We start from the raw sequence: 20,879 nt of genomic DNA on the forward strand, positions 1-20,879 counted from the left end.
CAGGCTGGTAATGCAGGCTGGTAATGCAGGCTGGTAATGCAGGCTGGTAATGCAGGCTGGTAATGCAGGCTGGTAATGCAGGCTGGTAATGCAGGGTTCCCCGCTTTATGTGCTTGGATCACTGAGCTCAAAGCTGGAGGGCCTGGTGGTGTGGTCGGTGTCTGAGTGGTTGGCTGACGTCTGGGTGAGCCCTGTTCACGACTTCTCATGTCATGCTTGGCATCTTTCCTGGGCTGCTTCTCTCTGAGTTTGATTATCTGCTTCATATGAAGTTGGGGGGAAAAAAACACGGTGAAAAACTGGGAGATAACTGCAGGGAGAAGCAAACGTAAGTCAGGTGTCTTCCTGGTCATGTGTCAACACTCAGCTGCAGGAAGACACATTAAAGGGTTCAGATGCTTTCTGTCATGGCGAATGGAAACTGGCTCTTAGCTCCATCCCCTTGCAGTGTGCAGCAAAGGGCACAGCTGCCCTCGGGTGCACCCCTATGTACCTCCTCCAGAGCATGTTTCCCTTGTGCACATCTCCTGTTCTTTCCTGTGGATTCATTCTGCATTGAGATGCTATTTCTGATTGCAGCGTGCTCGTGATGTTCCAGATAGCCATCAGAAGAGGCCCAGGAGCTGAATGCTGAGGGCACAGAGGTTCTTGATGCTGAGAACATCACCTGGGAAGCATACCCCTGTGGGCAGCAGCAGCTGTGTGGCTGTGGGAGGGGTGGCAGCACGGTGCTCAGGGCCTCTCAATGCAGGACATTGGGCAGGCCTCAGCCCACAGCTGCCCTTCCCATAGGCTCTGCTGGTAGCGTGCAAGGCTCCAGCAGGGACAAAGGGGAAGTCAGTGGTCAGAGTAGAACAGCTTCCTCTCCTGTGGAAACGTTATGGAAGGAGTAAGAGAGGTTCTGAGGGTGGGGAAGAACAAGTGAGATATCGTGAGGATGGACTTGCAAAATGCTGAATGCGTGGAGATAGGAGGCAGAGGGAATTGTGTGTCAGACTTCTATGGCAGTGGTAAAAGTGAGGACTGCAGGGCGGGGGGGGGGGGTGCAGTGATGCCAGGCTGTGCTCACGCTGTGGGTTTTGCTGGCTAGCCCTTGGGCCCTGCAGTTCTTCTGAGGGCTTTGTCCTGAAGGATTTGTCAGAATGGTGGGCTTCATCTGCAGCGCTTCAGCTGTAACTGTCTGTAGCTGCTTAAATTGGGACCCGGTGCTTATTATGTTTTTGAGCTGCTTGAATAACTCCTCTTCTACAAAGGGGGAGAGCTCCCATTTGCAATTGTAACGGGCACAGTTTCCTACTCAGATTGCTCTTTCCTATCTCATTTTCTGGGTAAGGTTCAATCAGAGGCCCCCAGCTCGCCGTTCTGCTGCAGCACCCATTTACCGGGGCAGCTGGAGCTGCAATCTCTGCGAGCAGCCTTCCATTGGCACAGCTGCTGGGTGGTTGTGTGCTGGGGCATCCGCTGCCCCTCTGCCTCCAGGAGCGGGGATTCAGTGCAACAGGCACCGAAGGAGGATTGTTCTGAAGGCTGAAGCCATGACGGAGCTGCATGTGCCCACCTGTGTTCTCTTCAGCCTGGTAATGTTATCTGTCTCTGGATTTCTTTTCATGCGACGCTGACAGCAGGCAGTGCTCCTCCACCTCCTCAGCAGAGGTGGAGTGTTACCATCTGTCACCGTGTGGGCAGCAGTCATCCCAAAAAGTAATGGCAGTGGGAGTTGTTGCCAGTTACAAGTTGTGATCACAAGCCAAATGGCGCACTGCTAAATTAATACGTTTCCAAAGGGAAAGCGATGCAAGTATTTATTTTTTGCAAAGTATTTTCAGTGGCGGGGTCTCTGCTGGGGTCTCGGTTTGGTGCTGTTCAGCGAGCGTGAGAGGGGAGGGAGGTGGGGAGCGTGGACTGTGATGCTGCTAGGCCACCTCCCTGGCAATGGCACATGGGGGTACGTGAGTCCCCCCCCCCCCGGTCTGCTGCATGCAGGGCTGCAGCTGGGGGTTCTTGCAACACAGTGAGCGATGGAGTGGCTCCCAATGGGAACTGGAGGATGTGGTGTTGTTCTTTGGCACAACCAGCCCTGAGCAGGGCTCTGCCACTGGGACGTGGGGAAGTGCCTGGCGGGGTGCAAGGTGGGAAGGTTCCCTGTGCTCGTTCTGGCCGGTTGGAAGGGTTTATATCTCACCTCCTTGGGTAGGGCACCGAGCTCTTACACCTCATAATAGTTATACAGTCTACTTATCAATGGGTAGAATGCATTTATCGGTTAGAACTGATTAGCCATCACCTAAACTAAGTTTTAACTAAAGAGAGCCCAGACGGAAGACCTCTCGTAGGCAGATAGGAAGAGTTGGAACAAGTCCGTTGTTTTATTATTTTTTTTAAATATGGAATTAAGGTAACACGATAGGTAAAGGTAGCGTGGCCCATCTCCTTGGTCCCCCTTTCTCTCTTATCAAGTTGGATCCTGACCGAGGGCCGCTATCAATCCAGCATCACTGACAGCAGCGGAAGATGACGGTCGTTCCTCTTCAAATAGAGGCATTTGGAGGTGGAGAATAACAAAAAGGAATGCCATGACAACCGGAGCGTTACAGATGATCCTCTCCGTGCATTTTCTGCACGTAAGCTGTGTAGTAGAGGAAATACGAATATCCTTGCACGGATGGCACAGGGAAGGACCACAGTTAGCTCTGTGCAGAGCCTCCGTGAGGCTGTGAACTGCGTCACCAAAGTGTGGCAACAAATGCAGCCGATGGATTAACTCCGGTTTAGTGGGAGATCTGTCCTCTATGAACAGTTGAAGCATTGCTTCTGCAAAGAAAAAAGAAGGGTGAACGGTTGTGATAGGCAAGGCCTGTAGCTGAGGCATATCTTACCCACGTCCCAGTGATGGGCACTGATTGACTGGAAGCGTGGTGCTGGGCCCTGAGAGCATCCCGGAACAACTTGGTCTTTCATAGATGCCCGTCTCAGGGCAGTGGAAAAATCCCACGTATGGATTAATCCGAGTGAAAGGTGGATGTAGATCACGGATCTCCCAGCTCGTTGTTGTTGTTTGTTTTGGGAGATGCCATCTGCACGGGGAGATGGAGAAGTGCTGAGCTGACGTTCCTGCGTGAACAGCTGACGCGTCTGAGACGTCTTCCAGTTTGGGATAGAATGCTTCCAAGTGAGCTCATCTAGGAGAACAATCCGTAGCGGTGCAAGGAAATGCCTCCTTTGAGTTGGCTTGCTCTGGTTGTACTCATTTATTAGAAGAAAAGCGGTAATTAAGTCTCCTGTATACAAAATAAACCATCCGGAAAGAGGAGTGGTGGAGTCGAGAACATGCGATGCTCTGTGGAAGGTGCAAAAAAAGAAAGCAGAGCAAATCAAAAGCAAAGAAACCGAGGCAGACGAGCCCCGTGAATGGCACCTGGGTGCGTGCAGGTCACACTCGCACCGAGCATGGGAAATTCAGGGTGGGCTGGGAGTTTCAGATGGCTGCAAACTTTCTGCGTGGAGCAAAGGGCGGGTGGAGTGCAGCCGCAGAGAGAGATGGCAAGGTGTGGGTTGTGTTTAATTGCAGAGAATTAATTGACTCCTATTTCTGCCCGTCTGCCTGGCGTTGAGCAGAGTCAAGCCTCTCCTAGCCAGGAGCCTGCTGCACAGTTCTGGCCTTTTCTCAGGGCTGGGCTGTGCTCTCGGACCCTGAATGTGTCCGTGCAGCGTTTGTGCTCAGGCACGTGGGCTCTCAAAGAGCCTTTGTTGTTCCTCCTGCAGCTCTTTGGGGGGATGAGTTAGCAGTGCTTCTGTCAGCACACAGCCCGCCTGCTGGGGCCTCGGCTGCTGCCTGTTTCCCTGGCACAGCTGGAACCATGGGGTCCTTGCAAAGCAGGCAAGCTTTGCGTCTGGCTCTTCTCACTGCTCTGTAGCTGCCTTCTTTTACAGCTTCTGCCTGTAAGCATCAGTAAGACTGCATGAATGATGTAGGCAGTAATGACGTTTCTGAGCCCTCCACGTCGTGCTGCTGTGGTTCTGATCTTCCGGAGAGGAGCTCGGCACCAGGGCTGAATGCGCTCACAAGTGAGTTCATAAGTGCACTTTAGGAAGCACTCGCATGGGCTTGGTTCATCTGCCTACCACCCTATAGATGAAGAAGTCCAGTTTAAGTGAGACAGATCCATGGGGGTAGATGTGCTTATTGAGGCGGTTGGCTGGCATGGATATTTTGCCAGGAGTTGCAGCATTCATGCAAACAGAGGCACGGTAAGACTGGCACTTACCTGACCTGTTGCATTCTCTTCTGTCCTGCTTGTAACTCACATTTCCCGTGGCACAAAGCGGTTGTGATTAACTTCAGACTCTCGCACTGCGTTTCTCCTTGCAGACAAACGTTTCTGCTGTCAGGAGATGAGATAAGGTCCTGCACGGGGTGCACTGACTGCTCTGTGTCTGAGCAGTGTGTGGAAAGAGGAGCTTTTAGCAGAGGTTTCCACTTCTTTCCCCATGCATCTCTCTGATAGGAAACAGTATTTTTTGCTTCACCTGGTGACTGTTGAGTTCTCTATAATATATTAAGTGAAAGCCAAATCTCATTGAAACTAAGTGTGTTCTTCTGTCACTAATGTAGCTGCTTTGCAGTGATTTCTTTAGGCTAAGTGCTGATAAATAACTGAAGTAATAACTTGCCAGTATTAACCGCACATTAATGCTTAATATTGGCAAAATATCCCATATTTCATAAACAAGAACAGAGAAGGAATTCTGGAGCCTGACTTACTGATCTGTTCACAGGGAGACATAGTCTGGCTCTGAAATTCAGGGGTGTGGAACAGTGAGCGTGGCTGGGTAGCTTCAGTTCAGTGTAAAGAATGAACTCCTAGGAACGAGGACACGTATGCAAACGTCTTGGGCACATTTTCCCCTGTGTATTTTGTGGGGGAAGAGCCCTAAGTTTGGTGTAGCGGGTGCTGGCACAGCTAGCATTGCTTTCTGCAACCAAACCCAGGCTGGGTCCAGAGGAGCTGATCTGCTGCAGAGGCTCTGTCTGTGCTCTGCAGAGCTCTGGGACGCATCGTTAACACACAACTGAAAGCCAGATAGGAGGAGCTGCGTGTCAGTGCTTTCTGCTGTGAAAAGCAAACAAAAAATGCAGCTTGCATTCTTCCGCGTTTTTTTTCTGGTGTCAGAGTTGTTTCTTCTGAAATGCACGTGCTAGGGGAAGTAGACCAGGGTGTAGTCTGGAATGTGGACAAGAACATAGACCATGGACCAGACTGTAGGCTGAACACAGAACGTAGAACAGAACATAGACCAGAAAATAGTCTAGAACATAGGACATAGGACAGAACGTAGACCAGAAAATAGTCCAGAACATAGAACATGGACCAGAACATAGAACACAGACAGAACGTGGACCAGGCCTTGGACCAGGCCTTGGACCAGGCCTTGGACCAGGCCTTGGACCAGGCCTTGGACCAGGCCTTAGACCAGAATATACACAGTAAAAATAAATAAAATTTAAACTATTTACACTTTCACACTTCTGAGTAAGAAACCACTGAAGCTATGCATGTCTTTGTTTGCATGCCTGATGCATCTAGTTTGATCGAAAGCCTCAATGCTTCTTGTTCCTTTTAGGTAAAGGAGAGAGGTCTCCAGGTTTCGCATTGTTTTATTTCTGTGCCTTTTTGTGCCTTCGCTGTTCCCCATGAGGGGATGGCTCTGCCTGGCTGCAAGCTGCTTTTCCTAAACGTTTAGGCAAAAAACTAAACTTCAGGCAAAGAAAATCGGAGCTATCCTGTAGCAAGAAAGCTCCAAGGAGAACCTGGTATTGCTTCCAGCCTGTGTGATTTTTTTCCTATTGTGTTTACCTCCGGTGCAGCTCCCAGATGCGAGCTTTTGCATATTACTCATTATAGAAACATCAGCTTGGTTTTCCTTCCTTTATTTGTGCTCTTCCTCTTCCTCCTCCTCCCCCCCCCCCCCCCTTCCCATCCGGCTGTTGTTGCATCTCTGCAGCGCTGTGCATCCGATTTGCAGGGCCAGAGATCGACCACGTGGAAGCTCCCAGTTCCACCAGTCTGCAGATTGCAGTTTGCTGGGAGCTGCGCCGGGCTTTGCAGCCGATCACCAATGTTATCTCAGTTCGTGTTTGTTCTTATTTTACTTGTGTCACCTCCTGTGTCCTAATGGTAGGTGGAATGCTTGGATTTTGAGCACTCAGCGATGAAAGCGCGGCTCCCATAGCACAGAGCGCGGCCGTGCTGCTCTGAAGGTGCCATTTGTTCTTTGGTAGAGGTGCAGGAGCCACCCTTGCACGTTGGTTCCTTCCCTCCAGGATTTCTCCTTGTGGCTGGATGGTTCTTTTACTCAAAGAACAGCGGCTGCTGCTGGCCTTCAGTGCTGGCTGTCTTCCTCCGAAGTGCCTTTGAGTTCCGGGGATGAGGGAAGATGCGACAATAAATAACTGGATTAGTGAGGATGAAACTGTGAAATAGAGCAGCAGCAGGGTGTCCCTGAGCGTGCACGTGTGCTTCCTGCTCAGGTACCGCTGTGTCAGTCAGCGTGCAGGTCGGGCAATGGGGGGAGCAGCTGGGAGGTGCTGAGTGCTGCACAATGGAGAGCCTGCTTGGAAAAGGCAACTGACCCATCCCCTGATGGAAGGGTTGGGGGTCACGACGCTTGTCCGATGGGTAGGGCTGATTGCTGAGTGCTTTAAAAGTCAGGCAGGGTTTTAAGGCATCCCTACCTGTGCTCCTGCAGGTAACAGTCCCCATCCTGTGAATGGGATGCTGGTTGTCCACAGGTGGCTGCGCGTGCCCCTGCTTGGACACGCAGCCACTGTTCTTTTGTGATGGTAGGGATTAAAAACTGAAAAACAAATCATTTTAAAATATACTCTATTCAATATTTGGTCCCCAGAGTTATATCTGTGGGTTGATGGGTGAAGGGAGTGCTCGGAGCAATGCTGTTGCAGTGAGGGTTCCTAAGAGTTTTAAGGGATGTCTTTGTGCACTATTTGGTTCCGATGTACTGAATATTGGCTGGTATTACACAGGTGTGCTTCTGTTGTCTCCAGATTGAGCTGGCAAGCAGAGTGGTGTTATTTCTCTCAAATCCTGATAGTAAAGATTCTGTGGCTACACATCTGCTCCTCTCCTGTCAGTGACGTAGAGCTAACAGCAGTCTGCGTGTCCTGCGTGGTGATGCGCCATTCAGAACCGTGTGCTGGAAACGCACAGGGTCGCACGGAGCACACACCTGGGTGCAGTTTGCTGTGGGAGCTGTGAGCTCTGCCTGTGCACACTGATGTGAAATAGCAGGAATAACTCGGAGGTCGATCCTCCTGTTGGCATCGGCGCTTTGGTTAGAACTGTGTACAGCAGAGCTTCCATCTTCTGCCCCAGATAACGCACAGCGGTGCACGAAGGCTCTGCTGCCTCCATCCCTGTGTTCCGGAGCCGCGCTGTGCTGCTGCTGAACTCCCACCTCCCAGCACCAGCATCGTGTATTCAGCATTAAAAATGTGTGCTCTGGGGCTCGGCTTGGATTCATGGACTGGTGCGATGACGAACTTCAGCCGCAGACAAACGGCGATGGCTTCCTGCAGGGAGTTACACCACGGAAAGAGAAAGCGGCGACGTTTTATTGCACCTCTAAAGCCAGAATGGGAAGAGTTTGTTACGTTTTGTGGCAGAAATGTCTCTGAAAGAAACAAGCTGCCTGAATCTAAAGAACAGATCAACGTGGCACAAAGAGAGGTCTGTGTTTTAGCGCTCGGTGCGTTGCACTGGTCCTCTAACAGCGTTCTGAACACCGCTCCTCTCACTGCTGGCGTCCATGGGGGTGGATGTGGGGGATCACGGAGGTGCCCACACCGCCTTGCTGCGTTGTGACCATAAAACCTCATGCAAACGTGAGCAGCGTTGGTGCTGTGTTTTAAGGGAGCCCCCTGTACGGCAGGCAGGCGTAATGCTGGGCGAGGGGAAGGGAGGGTGGAAGCGTGCGTGCCAACCCTGCACTCGGCGCGCTGATAGGGCTCTCACTTCTCACTGTTCCGAAGGTAAATTGTGCCTGGGACTCAGCTGGAAGGGTTTGTGTGTAACGTCATTGAGAAGTGGCATAGCAGCTGCCAGCTCTGACACTGGAATAACATCTTTCTCAGGTAGACAGCCAGCCGTGAGGTGGGGGCGGAGTGGGTGCTCAGGTGCATCTCTAAGTTCTACTTCTATTGTAATTCTAGGTTTTAGAGTGACAAGTTGGCTGATGTGTTTCTTCATATATGCGTGTATATATATATATATATATATGTGCATTTTTTGTACTGGTGAACGCTGTGGTGGAATGGTCTGGGTTTGCAGCTTTGCTGTGGCTGCAGCATCTTCACCGAGCTCGAGCACAGCTGCACCTGGAGCAGCTCTGGGCAAATCCTGGAGGGGCCCTGAGTGCCCCCACACCTGGAGCTCTGAGCCCTGGGCAGCGGTGCCAGCCTGGAACTGCTGCTTCCATTCCAGGTTCTGCTGTGGAAATGGCAACGTTGGAGCTGTTGGGTCTCCCGTCCTAAGATGTGAGCCATGCTTCAGGAAGGTTTGTTCTGATGGAGAGGAGTGATCCGCGGGTTTCTACTGAGCTGAGCACGAGGAGCACAGTGAGACGCTGCTGTTGGTGCCTGGTTGGTGGCCAGAAGGGAATGGGCATACAGCAAGTCGCACACAAATGGAGCAAGCTTTTAGCAGGAGGGACCTCGGCTTGGAACTGTAAGAGCAATGCGAGGTTCAGCGCTGGAGCTGTTGCACTGTTCCCTTTTCCCATCCCTGCTCGGCGTGAACGTCTCCAGAAGCGGCTGCAGGAACAGCTGAGGAAATGGGAGCACTGTACCCAGAAAACCACCTGCAAACAGCACTGTGAACTCTGCAGAGTGCCCTGCTGCAGGGAACGCTCCTCGTTGGGCAAGCTGTGCTGTGATCCTAACTGTCCCTAGGTGAGAATGCTCCTAAGCGGTTTCTGCGCTATTGTTCGCATTGTTTTGCTTAAAAAGCGGTGAACTTTGGAAAATGGGATATCCTTATCCAATTTAGATGGAAGATAATCCAATCTGAGGACAGCGCTGAATGTTAAGTCATTTTTTCTCCTTCTGACTCAATCTTGTTAGAGAAGAATGGCCTCCTGGTGCGGCTGGCGGCGGACGATGCTGTGTGTTCTGTAACACATCTCGACGCCGTAGGTGTGTTTCTATAGGAAATTTCCTCTGCCTGAGGAAATGTCAGACCTTTGTTTATCCCTGGACGCTGTTCCAGGATGAAATAAAGGCGGATGGAGGCGGTGGCGTCGCGGCAGAGCGTGGGGATGGGGACGTGCTGCTCTTTGCACCAAAGACGGAAGTGGGGATGTATACCAAGACCAAGGGTGGTTTCCTCCAGCGTGTTTTGTTTTGCAGATGGGCTACGAGAAGAGGATGCTCACTGCTGTCACCGGGCAGATGGTGCCTGTCTGAGCTGTGGGATCGGATATTTTGATACACACACATTGTTCCCACAGACCCTGGGCCATCCGTGTGAATTGCCCAAGGGGTTCGCTTGGTTTGGGCTCCATCTGGGTAGGGGTGGATTTCAAGAGCCCCACTGGAAATAAGCGAGCCTTGGGTTTGGGAAGTGCTGCTTGCTCTGGTGGTGGTTTGAGTGCTGCTGTCCGTCTTCTGCCTGTCCATTGGTACGGACCTGTAACAGCTGGCTTCAGGGCAGCCAGTTCTTCCAGTCGGAAGATCTCACTGGGTTTTCACCTTGTGTACCCATACATCTTCTTAGCTGCACGTATTTTCCACTGCAGGATGAACTCAGCAACCGCCGAGTTCTGAGCTGCTGGGAGCAGGATGAAACAGCTCTGGGCACTCTTCAGTCCTCAGCGTTCTGTCTGTGCTCTGTAATTTCAAGTGTGCTTGCACAACGGGTTCGCTTGTAGCTGCTTCTACTTGAAACACGTTGTCTTAAGTAGTCAGGCCTAATTCTGAATACCACTCGCATACTTCATAACAGATAAAAGGTGTATAAATGTGCCCTTCAAGCACTTGTCCATGTGCGTGCTGCTCCGGGGCTGCGATGCTCCAAGTGCTTTGGCCCTGCCATTATTGTGCCCTCCTCTCCTACTTTTCTTGAAGGCCAGCAGCATTTATTTTTATGTTGGAGCAAACGTGTGTGGCTGGGTGCTGCAGCTTCATTTGGAGGAGTTGGTGAGGTAGCAAACTTGTACGTGTCCCAGTACGGTGCTACCAAAGGCGTTTATAGCTGGGATGTCAGAGCAGGAGTTGTGTTTTGTGATACATGAGTTCTGGTTGAATGTTTCCGGATGAGCACAAGCATTGCCCATTCTCTTGGAAATTCCCTTGTTCTGTGGGAGCTGTAAGGAAGCTTGGAGCTGTTTTCTTGAGTTCTGTGGCTCCAGGAGCTGAAATAAAGCCCCAAATAGCTGCTGCAATGGCTGAAGGCGTTCTCTGATGGAGGAAGCCTGTGTCTGTGCATGTGTGCTGCTCTCCAGAAAAGGTCAAAGGAGGCAAATGGAGCCCAGTTCTGCCTGGAGTGTGAATGCTGCGAAGGCAAGGAGGGAGAGATCTTCAGTGCATGGTGGTAGGGCTGAGCTGCTGGAGGGGAGCTCTGCGGAGAAGGACCTGGGGGTCCTGGTGGGTGACAGGTTGACCACGAGCCAGCAGTGTGCCCTTGTGGCCAAGAAGGCCCATAGGATCCTGGGGTGCATTAAAGGGAGCGTGGCCAGCAGGGCAAGAGAGGTGATCCTCCCCCTGTGCTCTGCCCTGGTGAGGCCACATTGAGAATAGTGTGTCCAGTTCTGGGCTTCCCAGTTCCAAAAAGACAGGGGTCTCCTAGGAGGAGTCCAGCAGGGGGCCACAGAGGTGATACAGGGCATGGAGCATCTTCTGTATGAAGAAAGGCTGAGTAACCTGGGTCTGTTCAGCCAGGGGAAAAGAAGACTGAGAGGGGATCTGATAAATGTTTATAAACATCTGAAGGGAAGTGGGAGGCAAATGGATGAGGCCAGGCTCCTCTTGGTGATGCATAGCGATAGCACTGGGAGCAATGGCTTCAAACTTGCCCGTAGGAAGTTCTTTACTAACCATAAAGAAGCTCTTCTGCATGTAAGAGTGATGGAGTGCTGGAACAGGCTGCCCAGAGAGGTGGTGGAGTCTCCTTCTATGCAGATACTCAAGACCCATCTGGACGCCGAGCTGTGTGACCCATTGTAGGAACCTGCTTAGCAGGGGTTGGACTCAGTGATCTCCGGAGATCCCATCCAACCCCTGCAATTCCATGACTCTGTATCCATCCCCAGAATTCCCTGAGCGGGGACCTCCATCCTCCCCCCGTGTTGTGCTCTCTGTGGGCTGGTGGGTCTGCTCTTTCAGTTATCAGCTGGCTTCTATTAAAATGTCAGGTAATCGCATTGTGTCTCCTAACCTTGACTGACTCTGGAAGGAAAATATTTGCCTTGGTGCGTGCTGAGCATACCCTGTAATGGGTAATGGCATTGACTTGCGTTAGGAGCGCTGCTCTGAAAGCAAGTAGTTAATAAATAGTGACCTACGTAGAGGCAGAGCAGAGGGGTGACCAGATAGGTTGTGCTTATTGTTATTAAGCACGTTATGATCATTAGCACCTGAAGGCATCAGAAGGGTGAGGGATTTGCAGCAGTATTCCTTGTAACTACAAAGCAGTGTCACTTTGGGCCCCCAGAGGGCTTTGCCAGTACAGGTCTCGGTGCATTTGATCAATGTTATTCAGATACTGAGAAGACTACTCCATTGATAGCTTGGAACTATTTGTTTGTTAAGCAGGAAATAAAATGGAAGCTCGTTATAATTTTCATATTAAACCGAGAGTCTGAGCTGGTGAGATGGCAGAATGCAAATGCAGTCCTTTTTTTTTTTTGAGGTGTGAGAGGTGAGCAGAACCGTCTCATTTAAACACGTTCTCTGATCCTTTTCATAAATTCTCTTGGCGTCTGGATGCATTCCCACATTATTTGCAGCGATGATTGCGAGGGATCTGCTGCCAAGTGAGGATGTGGCAGAGTGGATACCAATGTAATACAACTGAAAATCAGCCAGGAGGGATCTAAGTACGGACCGAAGGGTTGTGTTCTATGGGTGTCTGTGCAATCCTTGATGTATCAATGGTATATGCTCCTACATAGCAAATTCTTAAAGTATAGTAATTATGTATAGTGATTGCTTTCAATTAGAGAGTAAGAAGTCAAGAAGAAGAATGTTTATCAGGATGGAAGCGACGCTTGTGTTCCGGGTGGATCCCTATGCAGTTGGGTCATCTCTGCATTGCTGTGGAGGATCGTTGCTGTTTTCCTGATCTTTGGTTTGCTGGGTGACCTCTGTCCTTAAAAAGAAACAAAAAAGCACATAGAATCATCAAAACATTAATAAAAAAAATAAAAGGCTTGTGAGTTAGAACTTGAATTGGGGCTGTTTCTTGTCGGCGTGTGCTTTGTTTCCAACACGTATGCATATGCAAAGGAATGCTTGAGTCGAGAATGCCCTCCGAGCTCCCTCAGTTTCCAGGTGCTTGCCAGCTGCTGGGCAAACAGGAAGAATAACCTGGTGTAAGGTGGAAATCCCCATTCACAAGAGCATCTCTTTCCAGCAGAGCTGGTCGAGCAGCATTGCTCAGATCGCTGGCGTCTGAGACAGGTGCTCGCTGGGTTTGAAGTCTGCGTTAATGCTCTGCTGATAGAAATATGAGTGAGTTGGTAATTTCTGTGGGAAAATAGAATTAAACTGTTGAGATCATGGTACACGTGACCGACAGCGTGTTTGTTTTAGAGGCTTCAAATCCAATTAGCTTTGTGCCATTACTGTGAGAGGTTACGGGCTCCGGTGCAGTGTCTGCATAGATCATGGGGAAAGCAATGCTCTGTTTGCTCTTGGAGGAATAGAAGGTCAGCCTTGCATTTCGTCCCCTTGGGAGTTTGCTCAGTCACGATGTTAAATACTTTAAATTATACAGTGACTGGTGTTTATCTCAATGCACCAAACTTCTTAAGCTTGTTCCTGTGGAATCGAACCTCCTGCTCTCAATGCAGTCTCTTGCTGTGGCTCTGTCTGAGCAGCTCTGGAAGGCAGCTTTTGTTGGCAATCTGATCTTCGAGTCCTTTTCCTGTCACGGATTTCAGTTCAGCAGGAGGATGTTGCAGCTGGAACCGGTGTCACCGTGTCCCAGTGGATGTGTTGCTCTTTGGGGTGCTGGGTGGCTGGGTTGGAGCAGCACCGTGCCTGATGCACTGTCATTCTGTCGGCCACAAGTCCTGGCACTGTTGTGATTGCTCTTAGGCTGTCCTTGCAGCCTGCTCCTGTGATCCTTCAGTTACACAGGAGCCCTTCTGTTGGGCTCACTTAGGTTTTGCTTTGTGCATTTATTCCCTGCTGCGTTAGGGTATACGTAGAAACTGAGTTAACCTATGACCATATGGATAAATATGTATGTTCAGGTTGGACGTTAGGAAAAAGGTCTTTGTGAGAGCAGTCAGGCACTGGCACGGGCTGCCCAGGGAGGTGGGGGGTCACCGGCCCTGGAGGTGCCTAAGGAATGTTTGGATTTGGTGCTGAGGGACGTGGTTAGTGGGGAATATCAGTGGTAGGTTGGCGGTTGGTCTGGGTGATCTTGGAGGTCTTTTCCAACCTTGGTGATTCTCTGTGTAAGAAGATAAAAGGTCAGCCAGGGAACCAGGCCCAGTCAGCATGGGTTCATGAATGGTAGATCCCGCTTGACAAACTTGGTATCGTTCCGTGACAAGGGGACCCGCTTAGTGGCTGAAGGTAAGGCTGTCGATGTGGTCTGCCTGGATTTCAGTAAGGCCTTTGACACTGTCCCCCACAACATCCTCATGGAGAAGCTGGCTGCCCATGGTTTGGATGGTCATACGCTCTTCTGGGTGGAACACTGGCTGGATGGCCGGACCCAGAGAGTTGTGGTCAATGGAGTTAAATCCAGTTGGCAGCCAGTCACGAGCAGTGTCCCCCAGGGCTCAGTGCTGGGACCACTCCTATTCAACATCTTTATCAGTGATCTTGATGAGGGGATTGGGTGCACCCTCAGTAAGTTTGCAGATGACACCAAGTTGGGAGGGAGTGTTAATCTGCTGGAGGGTAGGAAGGCACTACAGAGGGAACTGGACAGACTGGATCGATGGGCCAAGGTAAACCATATGAGTTTCAATAGGGCCAAGTGTCAGGTCCTGCATTTTGGTCACAACAACCCCAGGCAACCCTACAGGCTTGGGGAGGAGTGGCTGGAAAGCTGCCTGACGGAAAGGGACCTTGGTGTGCTGATGGACATGGGCTGAATATGAGCCAGCAGTGTGCCCAGGTGGCCAAGAAGGCCAATGGCATCCTGGCTTGGATCAGGAATGGTGTGGTGAGCAGGACTAGGGAAGTCATCCTGCCCCTGTGCTCGGCATTGGTGAGGCCCCACCTCGAGTACTGGGTTCAGTTTTGGGCGCCTCAGTACAGAAAGACATGGAGGTGCTGGAGTACAGAAAGGACATGGAGGTCCAAAGAAGGGCAACAAGGCTGGGGAAGGGCTTGGAGAATATGCCCTACGAGGAGCAAAGAACTGAAGAACTGGGGCTGTTTAGTCTGGGAAGACGAGGCTGAGGGGAGACCTCAGCCATCTTCAATACCTGAAAGGTGACTGCAGTGAGAGCAGGGCTGGTCTCTTCTCCCTGGTGACAGGACAAGGGGAAATGGCCTCAAGTTGCACCAGGGGAGGTTTAAGTTGGATCTCAGGAAAAACTTCTTGACAGAAAGGGTTGTGAAGCACTGGAACAGGCTCCCCAGGGAGGTGATGGAGTCACCATCCCTGAAGGTGTTAACAATCCATCTGGATGTGGTGCTCAGGGACATGGTTTAGCGCTGGGTTGTTAGAGGTAGAGTAGTACAGTTAGGTTGCGGTTGGACTCGATGACCTTGAAGGTCTTTTCCAACCTGAGCAATTCCATGATAAGAAAGGCGGTGTGCTGAGGAGTGGTTTGAAGCTGGGTGATGGAACGTGGGGCACAGCTGTTTCCCACTGGTTGCTTTTGAACGTGTTCTTCCGCAGAAGAACCTCGTGCGGTTATTGCGTATGCAGGTGTAACCATTTGGGCCTGCAGGCCTCCTGCTTTGTGCTTCAGGTACTTAACTATCTCACCCCGAGTGTGCTGAGGCCTAGTGCTCGTACTTCTCAGCTCTTTGGCTCCTTGCCTTTGCAGCATTAATAGCAGATCTGTACGTTTCAATAGTGTTTCCTCGTCCTCATGGTTTGGTGAGTGCCTCGCGTCCTGGTAGTTAGAGCAGCTCTAAATTCGATGCTGCTCCCTCTAACGCTTTGTACGTTGCTCTCTGGATACATTTCTTATGATACAGCGCGTCAGAATTTATAACTTCCATGCAGCGGAATTTACAAATATAATTAGAGGGTTAAAGGCATTAAAAGAACAAAAGCGCTTTAACGGCATTCGGTTTCTATTGACAGCCCGCTCACAGCTGCTGCGTTCACGTGAGGATTTCTGATGCAGTCCTAGGAGCAGAGGAAAGCTCAGTGTGCAGATGGGACAGGGACGTTCCGGATCGCTTTGCAGGCAGCGCTGGGCTCCATCTCCCTGCCCGGCTGCCTGCTGCTCCTTGTTTTATGGAGCATCACGGGAAGGGAGAGGCATTAAGATAGGTAACAGCAAACTAAGGCGTTAATAGGAGCTATTTTGGGATGTTGCAAGCTCTGGGTATGGTTTGGGACCACACAAGGTCCCTGCCCGCCCTGAAACAGATCCAGTGCTGTGGGATTAGGGCAGCACGGCCCCGTTCCTCACCTGACTGATGGAAGCAGCCGTGCTCCTGGGGGAGCTGTGTCTTTGCATCCAGGTGAAGCCCTGGGGAAGCACCCGAACGTTGCTCTTCTCTGCTTTAGAACTTGCAGACTGAAGGTGACCTCAGTTTGGTTTCATTCTGTTGTTTGCACGATAAGCAAGGCGTCGGTTTTTCCTTCTCCGTGCTGCTGCTGGGCGAGGTTTCTGGTAGGAGGGATTGCTGAGCCGTCAGCAGAGAGAGCTGCGCTTGGCCCTGCTGAAATGGTGCTCTGGGCTTTCTCAGCCAGCAGCAGAACTCATTTACCACAGCTCTTTGCAGCTGAGCTTTATACGTGTGTGAAGACGGAGCAAAGGGCCAAGCGTCCAACTCCTGGCTGGGGGCTGAGTGCCTTCATGGCACTTGTGTTCATCTGAGGCTGGAGCTGCTTAGGGGTGATGGTGGAAGGGGAAATGCTGGGAGGCAGCAGGCTGCCTCCTGGATATCCTACTATGGGATGTGCATCAAGAGAAAACAGAGTCTGCTTTTCTGCTCCGCTCGCTTGAAAGCTGCGGGGATGGGGAGACAAGTGACCAGAATGTGTGGAGACTCACAGAGATGGAGCTGTGTGAACACGAGCTGTAATGGTGGTGATACGGAGCGGGGCTGTCTGCAGCTCTGCTCTGAGAGCTGTGGGTCCGTTCTGGGCTGAGATGCTTCCAGTTGGGTGCACGCAGCGGCGCGGGGCACAGTGCTGTATGGAGAAGATGCTGCTAAATTCTGTTTGTTTCTTTTCCTTCAGGATTTGCAGTGCATGGAGGAAGACACGCTTTCCTAGAGATTTAACTTGTCCAAACATACCAAGGTAAGAGGATTTTTCTGACCACCCTTTTTTTTTTTTTACTGTAATTTAATTGCTTAAATAGAATGGAAGCTCTCCTCAGTGCTCTCATCTCTCCACTCACATCTCATCACCTAGAGTTAGAGATGGGCACTGCAGTGTGTAGCTGTTTCTTGAATGGCAGCAAGATCTCCAGCTGCTCCACGCTATGGCTCTGAGCTGCAGTCCCTCTCTCCTTCCTCGTGCTCCCGGTGCCGGGGCAGGGCTGGGCTCGCTGGGCCCCGCTCATTCCAGCTGTGGAAGTGCCCGAAGATTTCTGCCAGTCCCTCAGTTGCAGAGGTAGACTTGCCTTCTGTGGAACCATAGAATCATAGAATGGCCTGGGTTGAAAAGGACCTCAAAGATCATCGAGTCTCAACCCCCCTGCCGAGTGCAGGGTTGCCAACCACCAGACCAGGCTGCCCAGAGCCACGTCCAGCCTGGCCTTGAATGCCTCCAGGGACGGGGCATCCACAACCTCCCTGGGCAACCTGTTCCAGTGCGTCACCACCCTCGGAGTGAAAAACTTTCTCCTAATATCCAACCTAACTCTCCCCTGTCTCAGTTTAAAACCATTCCCCCTTGTCCTATTGCTGTCCATTTTCTTAAACAGTCATTCCCCCTCTTGTTTATATACTCCCTTCAAGTACTGCGAGGCCACAATGAGGTCTCCCTGGAGCCTTCACTTTTCCAAGCTAAACAAGCCCAGTTCCTTCAACCTTTCTTCCTAGGTGAGGTGCTCCAGCCTCTGCTCATCTTGGTGGCCTCCTCTGAGCTCGTTCCAAGAGCTCTGTGTCTTTCTTGACGCCAACTTCCACATCTAACACTAGACCAGGGCTCCATCCAGCCTGGCCTTGAACAGCTCCAGGGATGGGGCGTCCGCAGCCTCTCTGGGCAGCCTGTTCCAGCACCTCACCACTCTCATGGTAAAGAACTTCCAACACTGCGGACGGGTTGGTGAAGGCAAAGTAATCAGATCCCTAACTGCTCCTCAGTATCACTTTTCTCAGAGTCAGAGTGGCTGATGCTGCGTACGGAGAATGTCAGCGTCCCTCACGGATTCAGTCTGCGCCATTAATCTCAAATTAGAAACCAGGTTATGGGAAGTGTTAAAGCCCCGTTCAAAATTAAATTTCCTTAATTTCAAGGTCGTTACCTTTCCACGCTCAGCAGAGAACTGGTTCTGTCGGTCGGCTTTCTTCTAGGGACTGCCTGCGTCCTTCCAGTGGCGTCTCTGATCTCAGCGTTGCCATGTTTGCAGTGTGTTCAGAATTTCCTTCCAGTGATGGCATCAAAGGTTTCTTTATTTTGCTAAAATGAAAGAACAGAGATTGATGCTGGCTCCCCACTTCCTCGTGAGCTGTTGTCATGTTGGGCTGCTGCACGCTTGCGCGCTGTGTGTCCTGCTGGTTCTTTCTGTGGTTCCTTGCTCAGCGAGGAGAGCTGGGGAAGGAGAAAGGCCAAGGGACCTGGCCATGTGTGGGACAGGGAGCTGCAGGAGCTCTGGTGGGAGAGGACGGACAGACAGACAGACAACAAGCAGTACCCAGGCTTTCCTTGAGGATACGGAAATCGTTAATTGCTCTTCTGTTCACATGCCGTTGTTCCAAAGCCGTGTACAGAACTTGGTGTAATAAATTCTCTGTTGCTTAAAAACTTTTTATCTGGTGGATTATGGAAGTATTTCATCCCTAAGTACTTCCTTTTTTTAACTGCACGTGGACTACTGCTATAAATACCCAGTTCTTCGACTTAAGAGTTGTTACAATGCATTGCTCACGCTCCCCTTGCAAGGCAGGGCTGTGCTGTGTGATGGAATCCATTGCATTTGATTGACCAGCCTGGCAGCCTTCTGCGATGGCACTGCCGGCTGGGTAGGTGGGAGGGAAGCAGTGGATGTCGTCTGCCTTGAGTTCAGCAAGGCTTTATGGTGCTGCCTCCTGTGGCATCCTGATAACACAGCTGAGAAAGTGTGGGAGAGATGAGAGGACGGCGAGGTGGGCTGAGAGCTGGATGAGCTCAGAGGGCAGTGGTCAGCGATGCAGAGTCCACGTGGAGAGCAGCGGTGTTCCCAGGGGACAGTGCTGGGTCTGGTCTTGTTCAGTAGCTTCATCAATGACCTGACGAGGGGATGGTGTCCACCCTGAGCAAGTGCACTGATGGTACAGAGCTGGGAGAAGTGGCTGACATGCCAGATGAGGTTTAACAGAAGCAAGTGTAGAGTCTTGCACCTAGGAAGGAATAAGGGCACGTATCAGTACAGGTTGGAGGCTGAGCTGCTGGAGAGGAGCTCTGCAGAGAAGGACCTGGGGGTCCTGGTGGGTGGCAGATCAGCCATGAGCCAGCAGTGTGCCCTGGTGGCCAAGAGAGCCAATGGGATTTTAATGGTGCCTTAAAGGGAGCGTGGCCAGCAGGGCAAGGGAGGTGATCCTCCCCCTGTGCTCTGCCCTGGTCATGCCTCACCTGGAGCACTGCATCCAGTTCTGGGCTCCTGGGTCCAAAACAGACAGGGGCATGCTGGAAAGAGTCCAGGGGAGGGCACAGACATGGTGCAGGGCCTGGAGCATCTCCCCTGCGTGGCACTGGGTGCAGGTGCAGCGCTCAGTGCAGTGTGTGGCACTCAGCTCCTCCCGCAGCATCGCAGCAGTGCGGCTGTGCGCTCCGCTGCTCTGCCAGCCCTCCTGGCGTGCCGTGTCTCTAAACCTTCTCTTGGATTTCAGGGCAATTGAAAATAAGAGCGTAGGTTAAACTTGGAATGATTTACTTGAGGGGCACGGAAGGTTTCAGCCTCGCAGCTGTTGGGGGTGAATGTGGAGCAGATTTCTGTGTGCTGTGATGTTACACACGGCGTAACTGCATGAAGGACCGACCCCGTTTGTGCTGTGTGTTTTCCTTCCAGTTTTAAGCTTCTTTCATCTTGCAGTAATTAGCTGTATAAATCTCTCCCTTCTTTCTTTTCTGAGGGGGGGGGACCTGGATGCCTGCTCCTCCTTGAAGTCTGAACGCTCTTAGCGTCGCAGGCACTTCACTAATTGGTGGAAGGTTCCTTTTTCTTCATCAAACATTAATTGCGCATTAACGTGTCGTTAAATCTTGAAAACCCATAGTCGGAGAGACAATTTTGGTGTGTTAACACGCACTTCTTATACACGCATCTTAATTTCTAATGCAGCGAGTTCAGCTTTCCCGGTGAGGGGAGGCCACGTGGGGCTGCAGGGAAGGCATGCTTTGTGGCCACAGCCAAGTGCTTGTTTTTGCAAAGCTTTGTCTCACCTTCCGTGGGCAACGCCAGCAGGATCAAAGCAGGAGGAGGAAACCTGCTGCACTGAAGCACACTCTGACACAGAGCGTTTGAGGATGGCAGAGCGCTGCACCGAGATGGGATGCTGCAAGGGATGTGTGCATCCGCTGCTCTCCTGAGCTCTGGCAGTGGTCTCTCATTGATCTGTGACGTTGTGTGCAGACTTAAAGTGTGTTTTTTGCTTTTTTCCTTGCCCCATCTATCGTAGGTACGGATACAATGCTTTCAGAGTTCTTTTTTCTGGATAGCATTCGTCAGCTTTCGCTGAATATTATTAAGGTTTCAGGAGTAAATTCTGCCTTAAGAACTCAGCTGCAGTGTGAACTATGGGTGCCCGTGCTGTGCAGTGAGATGCCGGGCCTGGCACGGAGCTGTTCTTGTTCACTTATTTGGGGCAAGAAGAGTTCGCTTTGATTTTGAAATCCATTGTGTGATGGGCAAGATCTGTCCCTCACATCTCAAGAAAGAAGCGAAAACTGCTTCTGTAGGCCCTAATAATGTGCAGCCCCCCAGAACACTTGAGTGATGGGGATGTCCATCCAGCAGGGGCTGGGATGCCGCAGCCTTGTCTGTAGGGCACGGCGTGGAGCCATGTCGGAGGGTCTCGGCTGAGCCTGCTGCTCAGGACCTTCCTTACCACCTGTGGGGGTCAGTGGCGGTCCTGTGAGGCTTCAGGGTGAGCTCTTAATGTATGGACGTGGTCCCTAAGGCCACTGGGGTGGGCAGCTGAGGGTCTTACAGCAAGGCATCAACTCCTTCTGCACCACGTGCTTCTTCAGAGCGAGTTTGTGGAGCCTCGGTAGAGGCACTGGGCAGAGGGTTCAGTAATTCCGTCACAGCAAGGCTGGAGGTAAACATCGTTAGCAAACCTTCTTCAC

General features: G+C 51.3%; 1 protein-coding gene across 10 annotated transcripts in view; it reads left to right on the forward strand.

The window, feature by feature from the left end:
• TANC2 (tetratricopeptide repeat, ankyrin repeat and coiled-coil containing 2) overlaps positions 1-20,879 on the forward strand; it is a 193,032-nt gene that overhangs the window by 31,473 nt on the left and 140,680 nt on the right. For all 10 annotated transcript variants that reach the window (XM_021377628.1, XM_021377631.1, XM_021377629.1 and 7 more), the window contains one exon: positions 16,623-16,685. The gene's annotated coding sequence lies outside the window, so the exon portion shown is untranslated. The remainder of the gene's footprint in view (positions 1-16,622; positions 16,686-20,879) is intronic.

Source organism: Numida meleagris, chromosome 26 (genome assembly GCF_002078875.1).
Source record: "Numida meleagris isolate 19003 breed g44 Domestic line chromosome 26, NumMel1.0, whole genome shotgun sequence".
Classification (NCBI taxonomy): domain Eukaryota; kingdom Metazoa; phylum Chordata; class Aves; order Galliformes; family Numididae; genus Numida; species Numida meleagris.